The following is a 13,870-nucleotide window of genomic DNA, read 5'->3' as shown; positions in this document are numbered from 1 at the left end:
GCTTCACTTTGCCAATCCATATCCAGCCAATAGCTTAAACAGATTCAACAGAAGATTCATTACCACATTTTTCTTCTCTAACACATCATAAATAAGACCTGAAATGCCATTTTGTTTCTGACTTTTCCCCTCTGGACCCCTCCCATTAGACCTGATGTCAATATTTTCCATCTCTGTTGCCAATTTTACTGTCATGGATATTACCATTGTATGCTGCTTTGCCCAAACATACAATTACACAATTATCGCTGTTGGACATAATTTGTCATGCATCTGCATATTTTCTAATTGATTTTGTGGAGTTGTACATTGCTGGCAAGGGGAACATTTAATTTTGGGTTTAATTGCTCTTGGACGGTGTGGCTTATAGGTAATTCCAAAAAGGAAAAGCTTTGGACCTGAAGTTGCAACTGGGTTAAATCAGGTAAGGACTACAGCATTCCTTCCCTATGAAGAAAATAAATTCTGAACAATTCTTTAGACCTTTGTTGGTGTTTGTATTGTTTCATTATCATTATCACTGAAACACAATTTCCAAGTTTAAGTTCTATGTATTTTAATTAACTGATTTTAAACCTCTTGTTGCTATGGTACAATAGAAAATAGAACAGGACAGCACAGGGACAGGCTGTCTGGCCCACAACATTGTGCTGAAACAATTAAATTAGTAATCAAAAGACTAACTAAACAAATTGCTTCTACCAACATAATGTTCATTTCCTTCCACGTTTCTCATATACATGTGCCTATCTAAATATCTCTTAAAAGTCTCTAATGAATCTGCATCTGGCCAGGCTCCACATTTCAGGCACCACCATAATCTGTGTAAACAACTAGCCATCACATCTCCTTTGAAAATAACCCCTCTCACCTTAAATGCATGCTCACTGGTAATTGACACTTCAGCTCTGGGAAAAAGATACTGTCTGTGCCTCTGATAATCTTATAAACCTCCATCAGATCTCCCCTCAGCCTCCACTAGTCCAGAGAAAACAACCCAAGTTTTTCCATCCATTTATTATAGCACATGCTCTCTAATCCTGGCAACATCCTGGTAAACCTTTTAGACCATAAGGCAATAAGATATAGGACAGGATTAGGCCATTTAGCTCATCGAGTCTGCTCCACTATTTCATCATGGCTGATCCAATATTCCTCTCAGCCCCAGTCTTCTGCCTTCTTCCTGTATCCCTTCATGCCCTGACCAGTCAAGAATCTATCAGCCACTGCTTTAAATATTCATAAAGATGTCATCTCCACAGCTACCCGTTACAAAGAATTCCACAGCTTCACCACTCTCTGGCTAAAGAAATTCTTCCTCCTCATCCCCATTGTAAACGACATCCCTTTATTCTGGGGTTGTAGACTCTCCCACCAAAGGAAGCATCCTCTCCACATCGACTCTATCAAGGCCTTTCACTACCATTTGGTTTCAATGAGATCACCCCTCTTTCTTCTGAATTCTAGTGAATGAAGGCCCAGAGCCATCAAATGTTCTTCATATGACAAGCCATTCAATCTTGGACTCATTTTTGTGAGCTTTCATTGAACTCTCTCCAGTTTCAGCACATCCTTTCTAAGATAAGGGGCCCAAAACTAATCACAATGCTCCATGTGAGACCTCACCAATGCTTTGTAAAGTCTCAAGATTACATCCTTGTTTTTATATTCTAGTCCTCTTGAAATGAATGCTAAAAATGTATTTGCCTTCCTCACCACAGACTCAACCTGCAAATTAACCTTGAGTGAATCCTGCACAAGGACTCCCAAATCACTTTGCACCTTAGTTTTTTGTACTTTCTCTCAATTTACAAAATAGTCAACCCTTTTATTTCTTCTACATGTGCATGACAATATATTCCGCAACACCATAATCCATCTGCCACTTCTTTGCCTATTCTCCTAATCTGTCTGTCCTTCTATAGCCACTCTACTTCTTCAAAACGACCTGCCCTTATACCTGTCATCATATCTTCTGCAAAATTTGCAACAAAGCCATCAATTCCATCATTCAGATCATTGAGATATATCATAAAAAGCATCAGTCCCAACACAGACCCCTGAGGAACACCACTAATCACCAGCCAGAAAAGGCTCCTTTTATTCCCACTCTTTGCTTCCTGCCAATCAGCCACTGCTTTATCCATGCTAGAATCTTTCCTATTATACCATAGACTTGTAGCTTGTTAGACAGCATCATGTACGGCACTTTGTCAAAGGACATCCGAAAATCCAAGTACACAACATCAACCAATCAGTCTATCTTGCTTCTATTTCTGTGGTTCAGGAACCTTCCCCTCCTCCCCAGGTTAATGGTAAGTCTCAATGGCATAAAAGTGGTTGGGAACTCCTGCTCTAGATACTGTTTGCAAAAATAATAGATGCAAAATAAATAATAGAACATATCATCTAAGCAACACACACAAAATGCTGGTGGAACCCAGCAGACCAGGCAGCATCTATAGAGAGAAGCACTGTCGACTTTTCGGGCCAAGACCCTTCGTCAGGACACTATCATCTAATCATCTAAACTAGTTCTAGAATCATAGAGTCATACAGTACAAAAACATAGAAACAGGCCTTTCACCCATCTGGTCCATGCCAAACTATTATTCTGCCTGGTCCCATCAACCTGCACCTGGACCATAGCCCTCCATACCCCTCCTATCCTTGTACCTACCCAAATATCTCTTAAATATCAGCGGAGTTTAGGAGGATGCTATTGGAAACAGCTTTATTTCTATCCTTAATGTCTCTTTTTTTTTCCTTTCAAGGTTCTTTTGAAGAGCCTGGCCTGGAGTTGCACGCTGAATTTGTTTTTTGTGGAAGAGGGACCATCTGTCAGGGCCTCACGACCGGCCGCTTTTCGACAAGCCAAGGACTAGGCCTGGAAGAGTAGCGAACCTTCAGGGTGCTGGATTTCCGTGGCTCTGGAGACGGGCTGATTCGAGGGCAGTGCTGCCACCCTGATTGCCGCGGGAGGCGGAAGATCGAAAGCAGTGAGCCGACTGCTGCCCAGGGACCCGAGTTCTTTGGGTCCAGAGCTCGGAAAAAGTGACGCAACAGAACTTACAACACCATAGATCAGCGAGTTGTTTTGTAATGTCTCCCTTCTTGCTGTAAAATGGGGACACTTTTTCCCTTATTAGGGAGAGAGAAAGCCTCTGTTATGTTGAATACCTGGTGATTGAGTAGTCTTTGGGGTACTGCAAGCCTGTGTCTTTGTTGATGCTTTGCTGCACGCTTAAGTGCTCAGTGGGGGGTGCCAATGCTTTTTTGCTGGTGGGGAGGAGGGTCATTGCTTTGCTGCTGATGATGCATGGAAGGGGGGAGCTGGGGGGGGGCTTTGGGGTTCTAACATTTAACGGTCACTCATTCTTTGTGACATTCCTCAGTTTTCGTGGATGGTTGCAAAGAAAAAGAATTTCAGGATTGTATACATATATTGTCTACATTTCTCTGACATTAAATGTCCCCATTGAAATGCTGAAGCCAAACCTGCATCCACCACTTCCACTGGCAGCCCGTTTCAGCCTCTGAATGAAAAAGATCCCGCTCATGTTCCCCTTAAACATTTCACCTTTCTATGTCTTCCAGTTCTAGTGTCACCCAACCTCAGTGGGAAAAACCTGCTTGCATTTGCCCTGTCTACAGCATTCCCCTCATAATTTTGTATACTACTCTCAAATCTCCTTCATTCTCCTACACTCTAGGTATAAAGACCTAACCTATATAACCTTCCCTGATAACTCAAGTCCTGCTAAATTTTATCTGCACTCTTTCAGTTTCATAAATATCTTTCCTGCCATTTTCAAGGAATCCGCTGAAATCTTAGACTAGTAAATAACAATTATGCTACAGTGCCCTTCCTTTCTCTTTGACTTCTTCTACAGTTTCCCTTTCTTCCTCTTTGATGTTCCTAATTTGACACTACGCACAAATTCCTGTATTACCTCTACTATGGTTGCTGCAGCTCTATAAAACCCTGGTTAGACCACATTTGGAATATTGTCACAAACAAGAGAAAATCTGCAGATGCTGGAAATCCGAACAACACACACAAAATTCTGGAGGACCTCAGCAGGCCAGGCAGCGTCTAGGAAAAGAGTACAGTCGACATTTTGGGCATAAGAGAAAATGGCGGTGTGATGGCAGCGCACGCGGCCACTCCAGGAATGAATATCTGTTATCTGTAAGTAGGGGCCGTGCGCAATCCTGATTTGATGGGGACGGACGTGAAAAGCACGGAGGAACATCTGGTGAAACTTCTGACATGCCTGTTTTGCTGCCGCTGCTACTGTGTAATGGAGAAATCTCCGGAGAGGAAGGCCCCGAATCCTCGGCTTTGCCTGTTGCTTGGCAGCCGGGGCCAGTGTCGATGCGCTCGGCAGAGATGGTGCTCGGTGTCGGAGGGCTGGTTGGAGGCTCGAAGTTTTTTGGATGGACACATAGTTGGCTGTGGTCGGATGCATCCAGAGGTTGTATCGGCAAGCTGCAGCGCTGGAGGTTCATGGCAGGAAGAGTTTTTCTTCCTTCTACTGTCTACGTGAGATGATGGGCTGTCGAGGACTTTGAGACTTTTTACCGTGTCCATGGTCTGCCCTTATCAAATTACGGCATTGCTTTGCACTGTTGTAACTAAATGTTATAATTATGTGGTTTTTGTAAGTTAATCTTGGTCTGTCTTGTGTTTTTGTGATATCATACTAGAGGAACATTGTATCATTTCTTAATGCATGAATTACTAAATGATAACAAATGAGGACTGAGTGTCCTCACAATCTAATACATTGACTGCCCTCTTTTCCTTGGAACATAGTACTGTGTTCAGTTCTGGTCACCTCATTACAGGAAGGATGTGGGAGCTTTAGAGAGGGTGCAAAGGAAATTTACCAGGATGCTTCTTAGATTGGTGAGCAAGTCCTATGAGGATAGGAAGGACGTGGAACCCTTAGAGTAGGTGCAGAGGAGATTTACCAGGATGCTGCCTGGATTAGAATACATGACTTATGAGGAAAGGTTGAGTGAGTTAGGGATTTCCTCTTTGCAGCAAAGAACAGAGTGAGGTGACTTGATAGAGATGAACAAGATGATAAGAGGCATACATCGAGAGAACAGCCAGAGACCTTTTCCCAGGGAAGAAATGGTTATTAAAGAGAGTATAATTTTAAGGTGAAAAGTATAGGGGGTCAGAGGTACATTCTTCTGACAGAGAGTGAAAGACTCTTGGAACATTCTGCCAGGGTGGTGGTGGAGGAAGATACATTAGGGACATTTAAAAAACTCTAAGATAGGTATGGATGATAGAAAATGGAGGGTTATGTAGGAAGGAAGGGCTAGATTGAGTTTACAGTAGGTTAAAAGATTGGCACAACATCATGGGCCATGGAGCCTGGACTATGCTGTAACGTTCTATGCTCCATAACAAAGCTTCACTAGAATGACCCTTGATAGTCCTTGAACAGCTGGTGACGAGTTGGCACCTTGAGTCAGAATAGTGATGGTACACCCTTTTCATGGGATTATGTATAAAAAGTTTTCTAAAACAAAACCGTTTCAAAGAAGAAAACAATAAAAAATCACCCAGAGAAGACTGATTATCCTATTATAATATTAAAAAGAGCAGATGCTGTTTAATTAACTTGATCAACTTCTTCAACAAGCATAATGGCAACACAGGGTTTATGGCATATTTGGCTGAATGTCAACCACAAGTGTTGCAGTGATATTCTATACCAGTGACTTTATTGTGCTATGCAGTGAAGAAACCAGTACACAATGCTCAAGATGCTGTTCAGTCACTGTTATTTTGACAGAGCGAAAGTTGATGTGCTAGCTATCCACTGATCCATTTTAATGCATTCTTAGTGCATTATAATAATGGAAAGTGAAACATTAGATTTCCCCTCTGCACCTTTTAAATCTTTTCACAGCCTAATGCATTAAATGTTTCAATATTTTTTCCTTCTATTCAAATTATTCAAACTTCAGCTGAACAGTTGACAAGTGTCTAAAGTGGTACACCTTAAGGACATATTCACTTAAAAGACTCACAAAAGCTGTTATCAGGCGTTTGTTGACAATTTTTCCCAGTTATAATGGAGGCTGGCTGAACAAGACACAACATGACAATATAATTATATCTATTGTTCTCAATTCTCCTCTTGTTCCTCTTGACCTGCAACCTACATATTTTTCTTTGCCTCATAATTTCTCTGATGAAACCAAGACATTACAATCTGGAATCAAAATAACCTATTGCACAAGAGGACTTGTTTGGTACATATGTCCATACAAGCCAAAAGAGATCTATTACTCATTTCACTCTCTGGCTCTCAGTTGTACTCTTATCAGCTGCAACATGTAAATACATTTTAAATGTGATGAGGATTTCTGCTACAATCATACTTACCGGAAGATAGTTCCAGATCCAATCATCATCCAGGAACTCTTCACATCCATCATGAGCTACCAAAAAGAAATTTACAAGTCAGTCAAACAGTCAAAATTTTCAGATAAGATTTCCAACTCTCGTGAATTATCCAAAATCAACAATAAAAATAAAAGGTGCAGGAAACATTCAACAGGTCACATGGCATCTATGGAAAGAGAAACAGAGTTTACATCTCAGCTCAAATACTTCATCAGAAATGAGGTTAGTATGTTGTAATGTGAACAAAGTCACCAGGGAGTCACAGCTAGTGGTCTTTATTCAGGACACACACACACAAGCTTGCAGCCTTTGAAGTCAAAAGAGAGAGAGAGAGAGACAGAGAATGAGACAGAGTGAGACAGGGGTAGAGACAGAGACTCCTCAACCCTAAATTGCAGCACATTTTTATATGTTAACGAACAAAAGTAACAGGACAATTTCTATAGTTACAATGCCCTCATAATGCTTCTTTTGAGTTGCATGTAGTTTTCTGGCCTGGATTTTCCCAGAAACCACATCCAAAATGAGTGTTAATTACTGCGGTCTTCCAGTCGTATACATGCGATGGAACATTGATTGCATTCATGCATATGCATACATATATTAGTTACAGAAACTGGGTGTTTCCTGGTCTGCAACTTACAGTTCCGAACTGCATTTTGAATTCAATCCACAATCCATATTCAGGTCTGAAAACTAGTTGCTGAAGTTAATATTTGCTATAGTCAGAGGCTTTTTCCCAGAGCTGAAATGGCTAGCATGAGAGGACATAGTTTTAAGGTGTTTGGAAGTAGATACAGAGGTGATGTCAGGGGTAAGTTTTTTATGCAGTGAGTAGTGAGTGTGTGGAATGGACTGCCGGTGACGGTGGTGGAGGTGGATACGATAGGGTCTTTTAAGAAACTCCTGGACAGGTACATGGAGCTCAGAAAAATAGAGGGCTATGGGTAACCCTAGGTAATTTCTAAGGTAATGACATATTTGGCACAGCTTTGTGGGCCAAAGGGTCTGTATTGAGCTGTAGATTTTCTAATCTATGTTTCTAGATCCTAACTCCAGAATACACCCTAACAGTAAGTTTTCAGTTTTAATGAAGGGTACTGGACCTGAAACTCTATTCCTCTTTCCACACACACATTGCCTGACCTGCCTGGTGTTTACAATATTTTCTGGTTATGCATATTTCAGATTTCCAGTCTCTGCCATTTTCTTTTTGATATTTAATGATCCTAAATCTGTCTTATCAATACCTACCAGGGTTAATAGCTTCCTTGTGCTTGTGCTATTTAGGTGTCAATTAAATCTCCACACAAGCCTCTTCTGTTCCAAACTGAACAACCTTAGCTTGGACAGAAAACGCTTCAGCTTTGCAAGTCTCCTCTTAACTTTCTCTCATGTTATATCATCTTGACAACATCACAGCAGGTCTCACTTCCGACAGTCCAAAATAAAGATAGCTTTATAACTTAAGCATGGATGGACTTAATCACTTTTAATACTCTTAATCAATATTAGTACTGCTTTCTGCAATCAGTGATGCTGTAGAGGCTTTCATCATAAATTCTGGCACAGGGATTAGAGCTACCTGTGCTCCAGAAGGCACCGTTTGTTAAAACTTCTCTATCATGATGCAAACAAAGTTCAAGGAATAAGCCTCACAGATATAATTCAGGACCAGGAACTGGAGAAAATGCTTGGCGGAAGACAATGGCTGAGAAACAATCATTGCCGTCATAAGGCACAGGAACAGAATTAGGTCATTCAGCTAAACGAGTCTGCTCCATTATTTCATCATGGCTGATTTAATATCTCTCTCACTCTATTTTCATGCCTTCTCCCTTTTCCTTTGACACCTTTACTAATCAAGAGTAATCATAGCCCTCTAAACCTTTGCTTTAAATATGCCCAATGATGGCCTCCGCAAGTGTCTGTGTCAATGAATTCCTCAGATCCATTACCTCGGGCTAAAGAAATTCCTTCTCATCTCTGTTCTAAAGGGGTGTCTTTCTATTCTGAGGCTGTGCCCTCTGGTCCTAGACTCCCCACTATTGGAAACATCATCTCCACATCCCCTCTACCTAGACCAAGAAGCTTCAATAAGATCCTTCCTTGTTCTTCTAAGCTCCTGTGAGTGCAGAACCAGAGCCACCAAATGCTCCTCAAACATTAACCCTTTCATTCCCAGGATCATTCTTGAGCACCTCTAATGCCAGCACATTCATTCTTGGATAAGGGACACCAAGCTGCTCACAACACTCGAAGTATAGAAACAGAATCAGAATCCAATTTAATATTGCTGGCAGATGACATGAGATGTGTTATTTTGCTGCAATGCATAATAATAAATACTATAAATCACAATAGGAAGAAGATAGCAAAATATAAATTTAAAAAGTAGAGCAAAAAGAGAGGGAAAAATACTGAGATAGTGTCCATGGCTTCTTTCAGAAATCTATTGGTGGAGGGGAAGAAACTTTACGTGAAGTGTTGAATGCATGTCTTCTGACCCCTATACCTCCACCTTGTTGGTAGCAATGAGCAGAGGGCATGTCCTGGGTGATGGTGGTCCTTAATGTTGGATGCCACTTTCTTGAGGTATTGCCTTCTGAAGGTGTTCTGGATGCTGGGGAGGCTTGTGCCCATGATGAAGCTGGCAGAAGTTACAACTTTCTGCAGCTTTTTCTGGTCGTGTGCATTGGCCTCTCCATACCAGACAGTCTTCGTAGTTTGTCACACCGGACAGTCAGCCATTCTTGTCTGGCATGTGGTGTCAGGATTGGTCTCCTTTCGGATGAATCGGGTCACGATATGAATGTTCCTGACTCGACCCTTGATTTTTACGAGGCCGAGTGGCTAGCTCGCCGCTCAATCCGGCACGGATGGAAAGCGTGACTGGGTGGGTGCCGAGTGGGTTCAAACTCAGGAGCCTTCACTTCCGATGTCCAGCGCTGATGCCATTGCGCCAACGGCCGGCTAATACCAGACACTGATGCCACCAGTTAGAATGCTCTCCATGATACATCTATAGAAATTTGTGATTGTCTTTGGTGACATGCCAATTCTCCTCAAACTCCTCGTGAAATATAGCTGTTATTGTACTTTCTTTGTAACTGCATCAATATGTTGGGCCCAGGACTGATCCTCAGGGAAGCTGAGATCCAAGAACTTGGAACTGCTCACCCTTTCTCCTTCTGATCTCTTGTTGAGGACTGCTGTGTGTTCCCTTCTTGAAATCCTTCTTGAGTTGTATTATAGAAATATAGAAAACCTACAGCACAATACAGGCCCTTTGGCCCACAAAGTTGTGCCGAACACGTCCCTACCTTAGAAATTACTGGGCTTACCCATAGCCCTCTATTTTACGAAGCTCCGTGCACCTATCCAGGGGTCTCTTAAAAGACCCTGTCGTATCCGCCTCCACCACCGTTGCCGGCAGCCCATTCCATGCACTCACCACTCTCTGCGTAAAAAACTTACCCCTGACATCTCCTCTGTACCTACTGCCAAGCACCTTAAACCTGCATCCTCTTGTGGCAACCATTTCAGCCCTGGGAAAAAGCCTGGGGAAATTTTTAGATGGTGTTTGAGCTGTGCCTACCCACACTTTATCTAGAGAGAGTAGAGTAGTGGGCTAAGCATGTGACCTTGAAGAGCACCAGTGATGATTGACAGCAAGGAGGACATGTTATTTTCAAAGATTCAAAGTACACTTATTATCAAAGTGCGTATGCAGTACCCTGAAATTCATTTCTGATCCGCACAGACTGTGGTCTCCCATTGAGGAAGAAATTCCTTGTGCCCTTGCCACCCATACAGTACCTACACACGTGCACATACATACATTAGCCATTTTTTTCTCTCAAGACAAGGCCTCCACATCTTTTCCTACACAAAGATTGTAGAGACTTTAGAAAGAAGAAGTTCACCAGGACATTCCCTGGCTTTAACGGTTGCTTCCTGCGGAGCATCAAAGGCTGAGAGCAGAACTGACAGAAGTTTATGAAATTATGAGAGACACAGAGAGGATAGATATTAGGAGTCAGAATTTTTAACTAAACTGGAAATGTCATATACTAGAGGGCGTAGGTTTAAAGGTGAGAAGGGAGACATTTAATGGAGAGGTGCGAGGCCTTTTTATTCCCAAGCCTGAAGCATGCCTGCCCTGTGAGCTGGTGCTATCAAATATAGGACCAACTTTTAAGAAGCATTTAGACGGACACTTGAACAGTCAGATGACCGAGGGATATACAGGCAGAAGGGATTAATCAGGCTGGAATCCTGATTAATACAGACATTGTGGGCTGAAGGGTCTGTTCCAGTGCTGTACTGTCCTATGTTCACACACACTCACACTCTTTCTGTTGGTCTCCACTGGGTGGTGCCAGTGCAGCAGTTACCAAGGAAGTTAAACAATCTTCCTCAAGGAAACAGTAATTTACGTTGGCACCCGAATGGGGCCAGATCTGAGAAAGAAGTGTCTTGAGTTTTCTCTCGAGCTAGCTTCCAGAGAAATTGCAACTAGTACACTGTACGAGCCAGCCAGCACTGTCAGAAAGATTTCCATAGTACAAATACTTTACCATAGTCAGCATGGAACTTTTCTGTATTACACTGCCCTGCCAGAATTTACCAGGTAACATTCTCCATTATGAAAGCAAATTCTTCACTTTCCTGGCAGGAAAGCTGCTCTGTCTGTAACGCAATGAGAAACACAGTACAATGTAACAATGTAACAGAGTGACAATGAAGCACCCGTGCAGCGCAATGATGCATTACAGCTTGCGTCGCACCAGGTGTGAACCAAACAGAAACCCAAGGTCCAACAGCACTGGGTTGAAGATCAGCTAATTCCTTTCAACCATTCAGTTCTTGAACTAACCAGCACAATCCTAATCACAAAAGTTTAGCAACACTATGACCATTCTGATCACTGAAGAGAAAATCACAGTTGCTCAAAACAGAAGGGAAAGAAGTGCTGGGATCCTTGTTATTCATTATTTTTAGAAACGATTTGGATGCAGATATAGAAGGCTTGATCACGTTGTAGAAAATTGGGAGGTATTTTTGACAGTGAGGAAGGTTAGCGTAGATTACAGGGGGATTTTGATCAGTTTGGGAAGTGACCCAAGGAGTGGAAAATGGATTTTAGTACAGGTATGTGAGAGGTGATGCATCTTGAAAAGTCAAACCAGTGTGGGACATATACTATGAAAGGTAGGAAACAAAGGACAATACCGGAACAGAGGAACGTAGGAGTACAAGTATGTAGCTCATTGAAAGCCACATCAGATGCATGGTGGTGAAAACAGTGTTTACTGTGCTGGCCTTTACTAGTCAAGGCATTCATTATGACATGGTTGTCAGTCAGCGGGAAGGACAAATCTGAAGTACTGTGTACAGATTTGGTTGATATGCTATAGGAACGATGTAGTTAAATTGAAAAGAGTGCAGAAAAGGTATTGCCAGGGCCAGAGGGCCTGCGTTCTAAGAAAGGTTATCCAGGCTAGAGCTTTATTCCTTGGAGAAAGATGGGTGACCTTACAAAAATGCTTAATATTATTAGAGACAGGGATAAGATGGATGGCAACAGTCATTCCCCAAAGCATCCCACTCAGAACTTTGCCATATTTTTTGAGGAATGGTCTAGGGGTCACTATTTATGCATCCCAGCCTACTGCACAGAAACAGCTCTGGGGGATCACAAATCAGTCTGCTTTTTTAAAGACTAAATCTGATGGTTTAGGGCAGCATGCTAGTGTAGTGGCTATCACATCATTTTACAGCACCAGCGATCACCAATCTGGGCTCAATTCCCACCCATAAGGAGTTTGTACGTTCTCCCCATGACGGTGTGGGTTTCCCCCAAGTGCTCTGGTTTCCTCCCACAATCCAAAGGTTAGGGTTAGTAAGCTGCATGCATGCTATGTTGGTCTGGAGAGCTCGGCAACATTTGCAGGTCCAGTACAATACTTGGTGATTCGATTTGACACAAATGACACATTTCATTCGATGACTCAATGTTTCGATGTACATGTGACAAATAAAGATTAGCCATGCAAAAACCCTAAGTAGAATTTTAAAATTCCTAGATAATAAATTCTCAAGTTTGTCAATTATTTAATTTCCAGGTGTTATATCAACTTCACAGTGACAAGTTATGCACTGATTACAAAATTTACCTCAGACACAGAACCTGCAGAAAATTTGTAACTTATGAGGAGAGAGAGGGAAAAATCACAAACAAAAGCATTCTGCTGCATTGCACCAATCACTACCTTCTAGATTTAAATATTATTTTGTGAAATCAAACCCAGCAGAAAAACACTGTCTGTTTGAATACGTTGCCTTTGGAGAAAAATGAGCTGCTATTTACCTGACAGCTTGGGCTGTATTAACATACATTCAGTGGCCAGTTTATTAGGCATGCTTGTACACCAGCTCTTTAACGCAAATATTTAATCAGCCAATCATGTGGCAGCAAATCAATGCATAATAGGATGAGAACATAGTCAAGAGCTTAAGTTATTGTTCCAGACCAAACATGTGAATGGGGAGAAATGTTTTTTAAGTGACTTTGACCCTGGAATGGTTGTTGGTGCCAGATAGGGTAATTTGAGTATTTCAAAATCTGCTGATTTCCTGGGTTTGCATGCACAACAATCTCCAGAGTTTACAGAGAATGGTGTGAAAGACAAAGACATCCACTGAGCAGCACTTCTGTGGGTGAAAATGCCTTGTTAATGACAGAGGTCAGAGGAGAGTGGCCAGACTGATTCAAGCTAACAGGAAGACGACAATAACCCAAATTCAAACTGTGGCATACAGGAGAGCATCTCTGACTGCACAAAGGTCAAACCTTGAAGTTGATGGGCTACAACAGCAGAACACCATGAGCATGCACTCAGTGGCCACTTTATTGAGGTGCCTAATTGTGGTGAACTACATATACCTGTCTGGACACGCCCCCTGCTGACTGCTCCTGTGGCTCCTCCCACAGACCCCAGTATAAAGGCGATTGAGGCCTGGGCCCTGCCCTCAGTCTCCAGGATGTAGTATGGTGGTCACTCACTGCTTGTTCCTTCTTCCAGTCAATAAAAGGGATGCACCATCAATAACTCACTCTGAGACGTAAGGCGAGATATCGGCAGGACAGGTAGGACAGCGGTAAATGTTTTGGAGGATGGATGAACTATGGGCAGAGCTAGATCACCAACTGCCTCGCACATGAAGAGGGACATTCAGAAGATAATTTGAAGGGTGTTTGGGAGCATATCATAAAAATAAGGTCGCCCAGGTTAGGAGGAGCCTACATTTGCTGTCTTTCACTTCCAATAATAATATCCATTAAGTGACCTCTTTTGCTCTTTGATTCTCTCACCTGCTCAGACCATTCTGGGTAGGGGGGAAAATAGTAAGATGGGGAGGGGAGTAAGAAGT

At 42.2% G+C, this 13,870-nt stretch overlaps 1 long non-coding RNA gene across 2 annotated transcripts in view; it reads right to left on the bottom strand.

Moving 5' to 3' along the window:
• The window catches only part of LOC132397966 (uncharacterized), a 111,905-nt gene extending 100,766 nt beyond the window's left edge, over positions 1–11,139 (bottom strand). For both annotated transcript variants that reach the window (XR_009513496.1, XR_009513495.1), the window contains exons 1-2: positions 11,014–11,139; positions 6,413–6,468 (exon numbers count right to left, since the gene is read on the bottom strand). This is a non-coding gene — a long non-coding RNA (uncharacterized LOC132397966). The remainder of the gene's footprint in view (positions 1–6,412; positions 6,469–11,013) is intronic.
• Positions 11,140–13,870: the final 2,731 nt, after the last annotated feature.

Source organism: Hypanus sabinus, chromosome 8 (assembly GCF_030144855.1).
Source record: "Hypanus sabinus isolate sHypSab1 chromosome 8, sHypSab1.hap1, whole genome shotgun sequence".
Lineage (NCBI taxonomy): Eukaryota > Metazoa > Chordata > Chondrichthyes > Myliobatiformes > Dasyatidae > Hypanus > Hypanus sabinus.
This window is presented reverse-complemented; position numbering and strand designations above follow the sequence as displayed.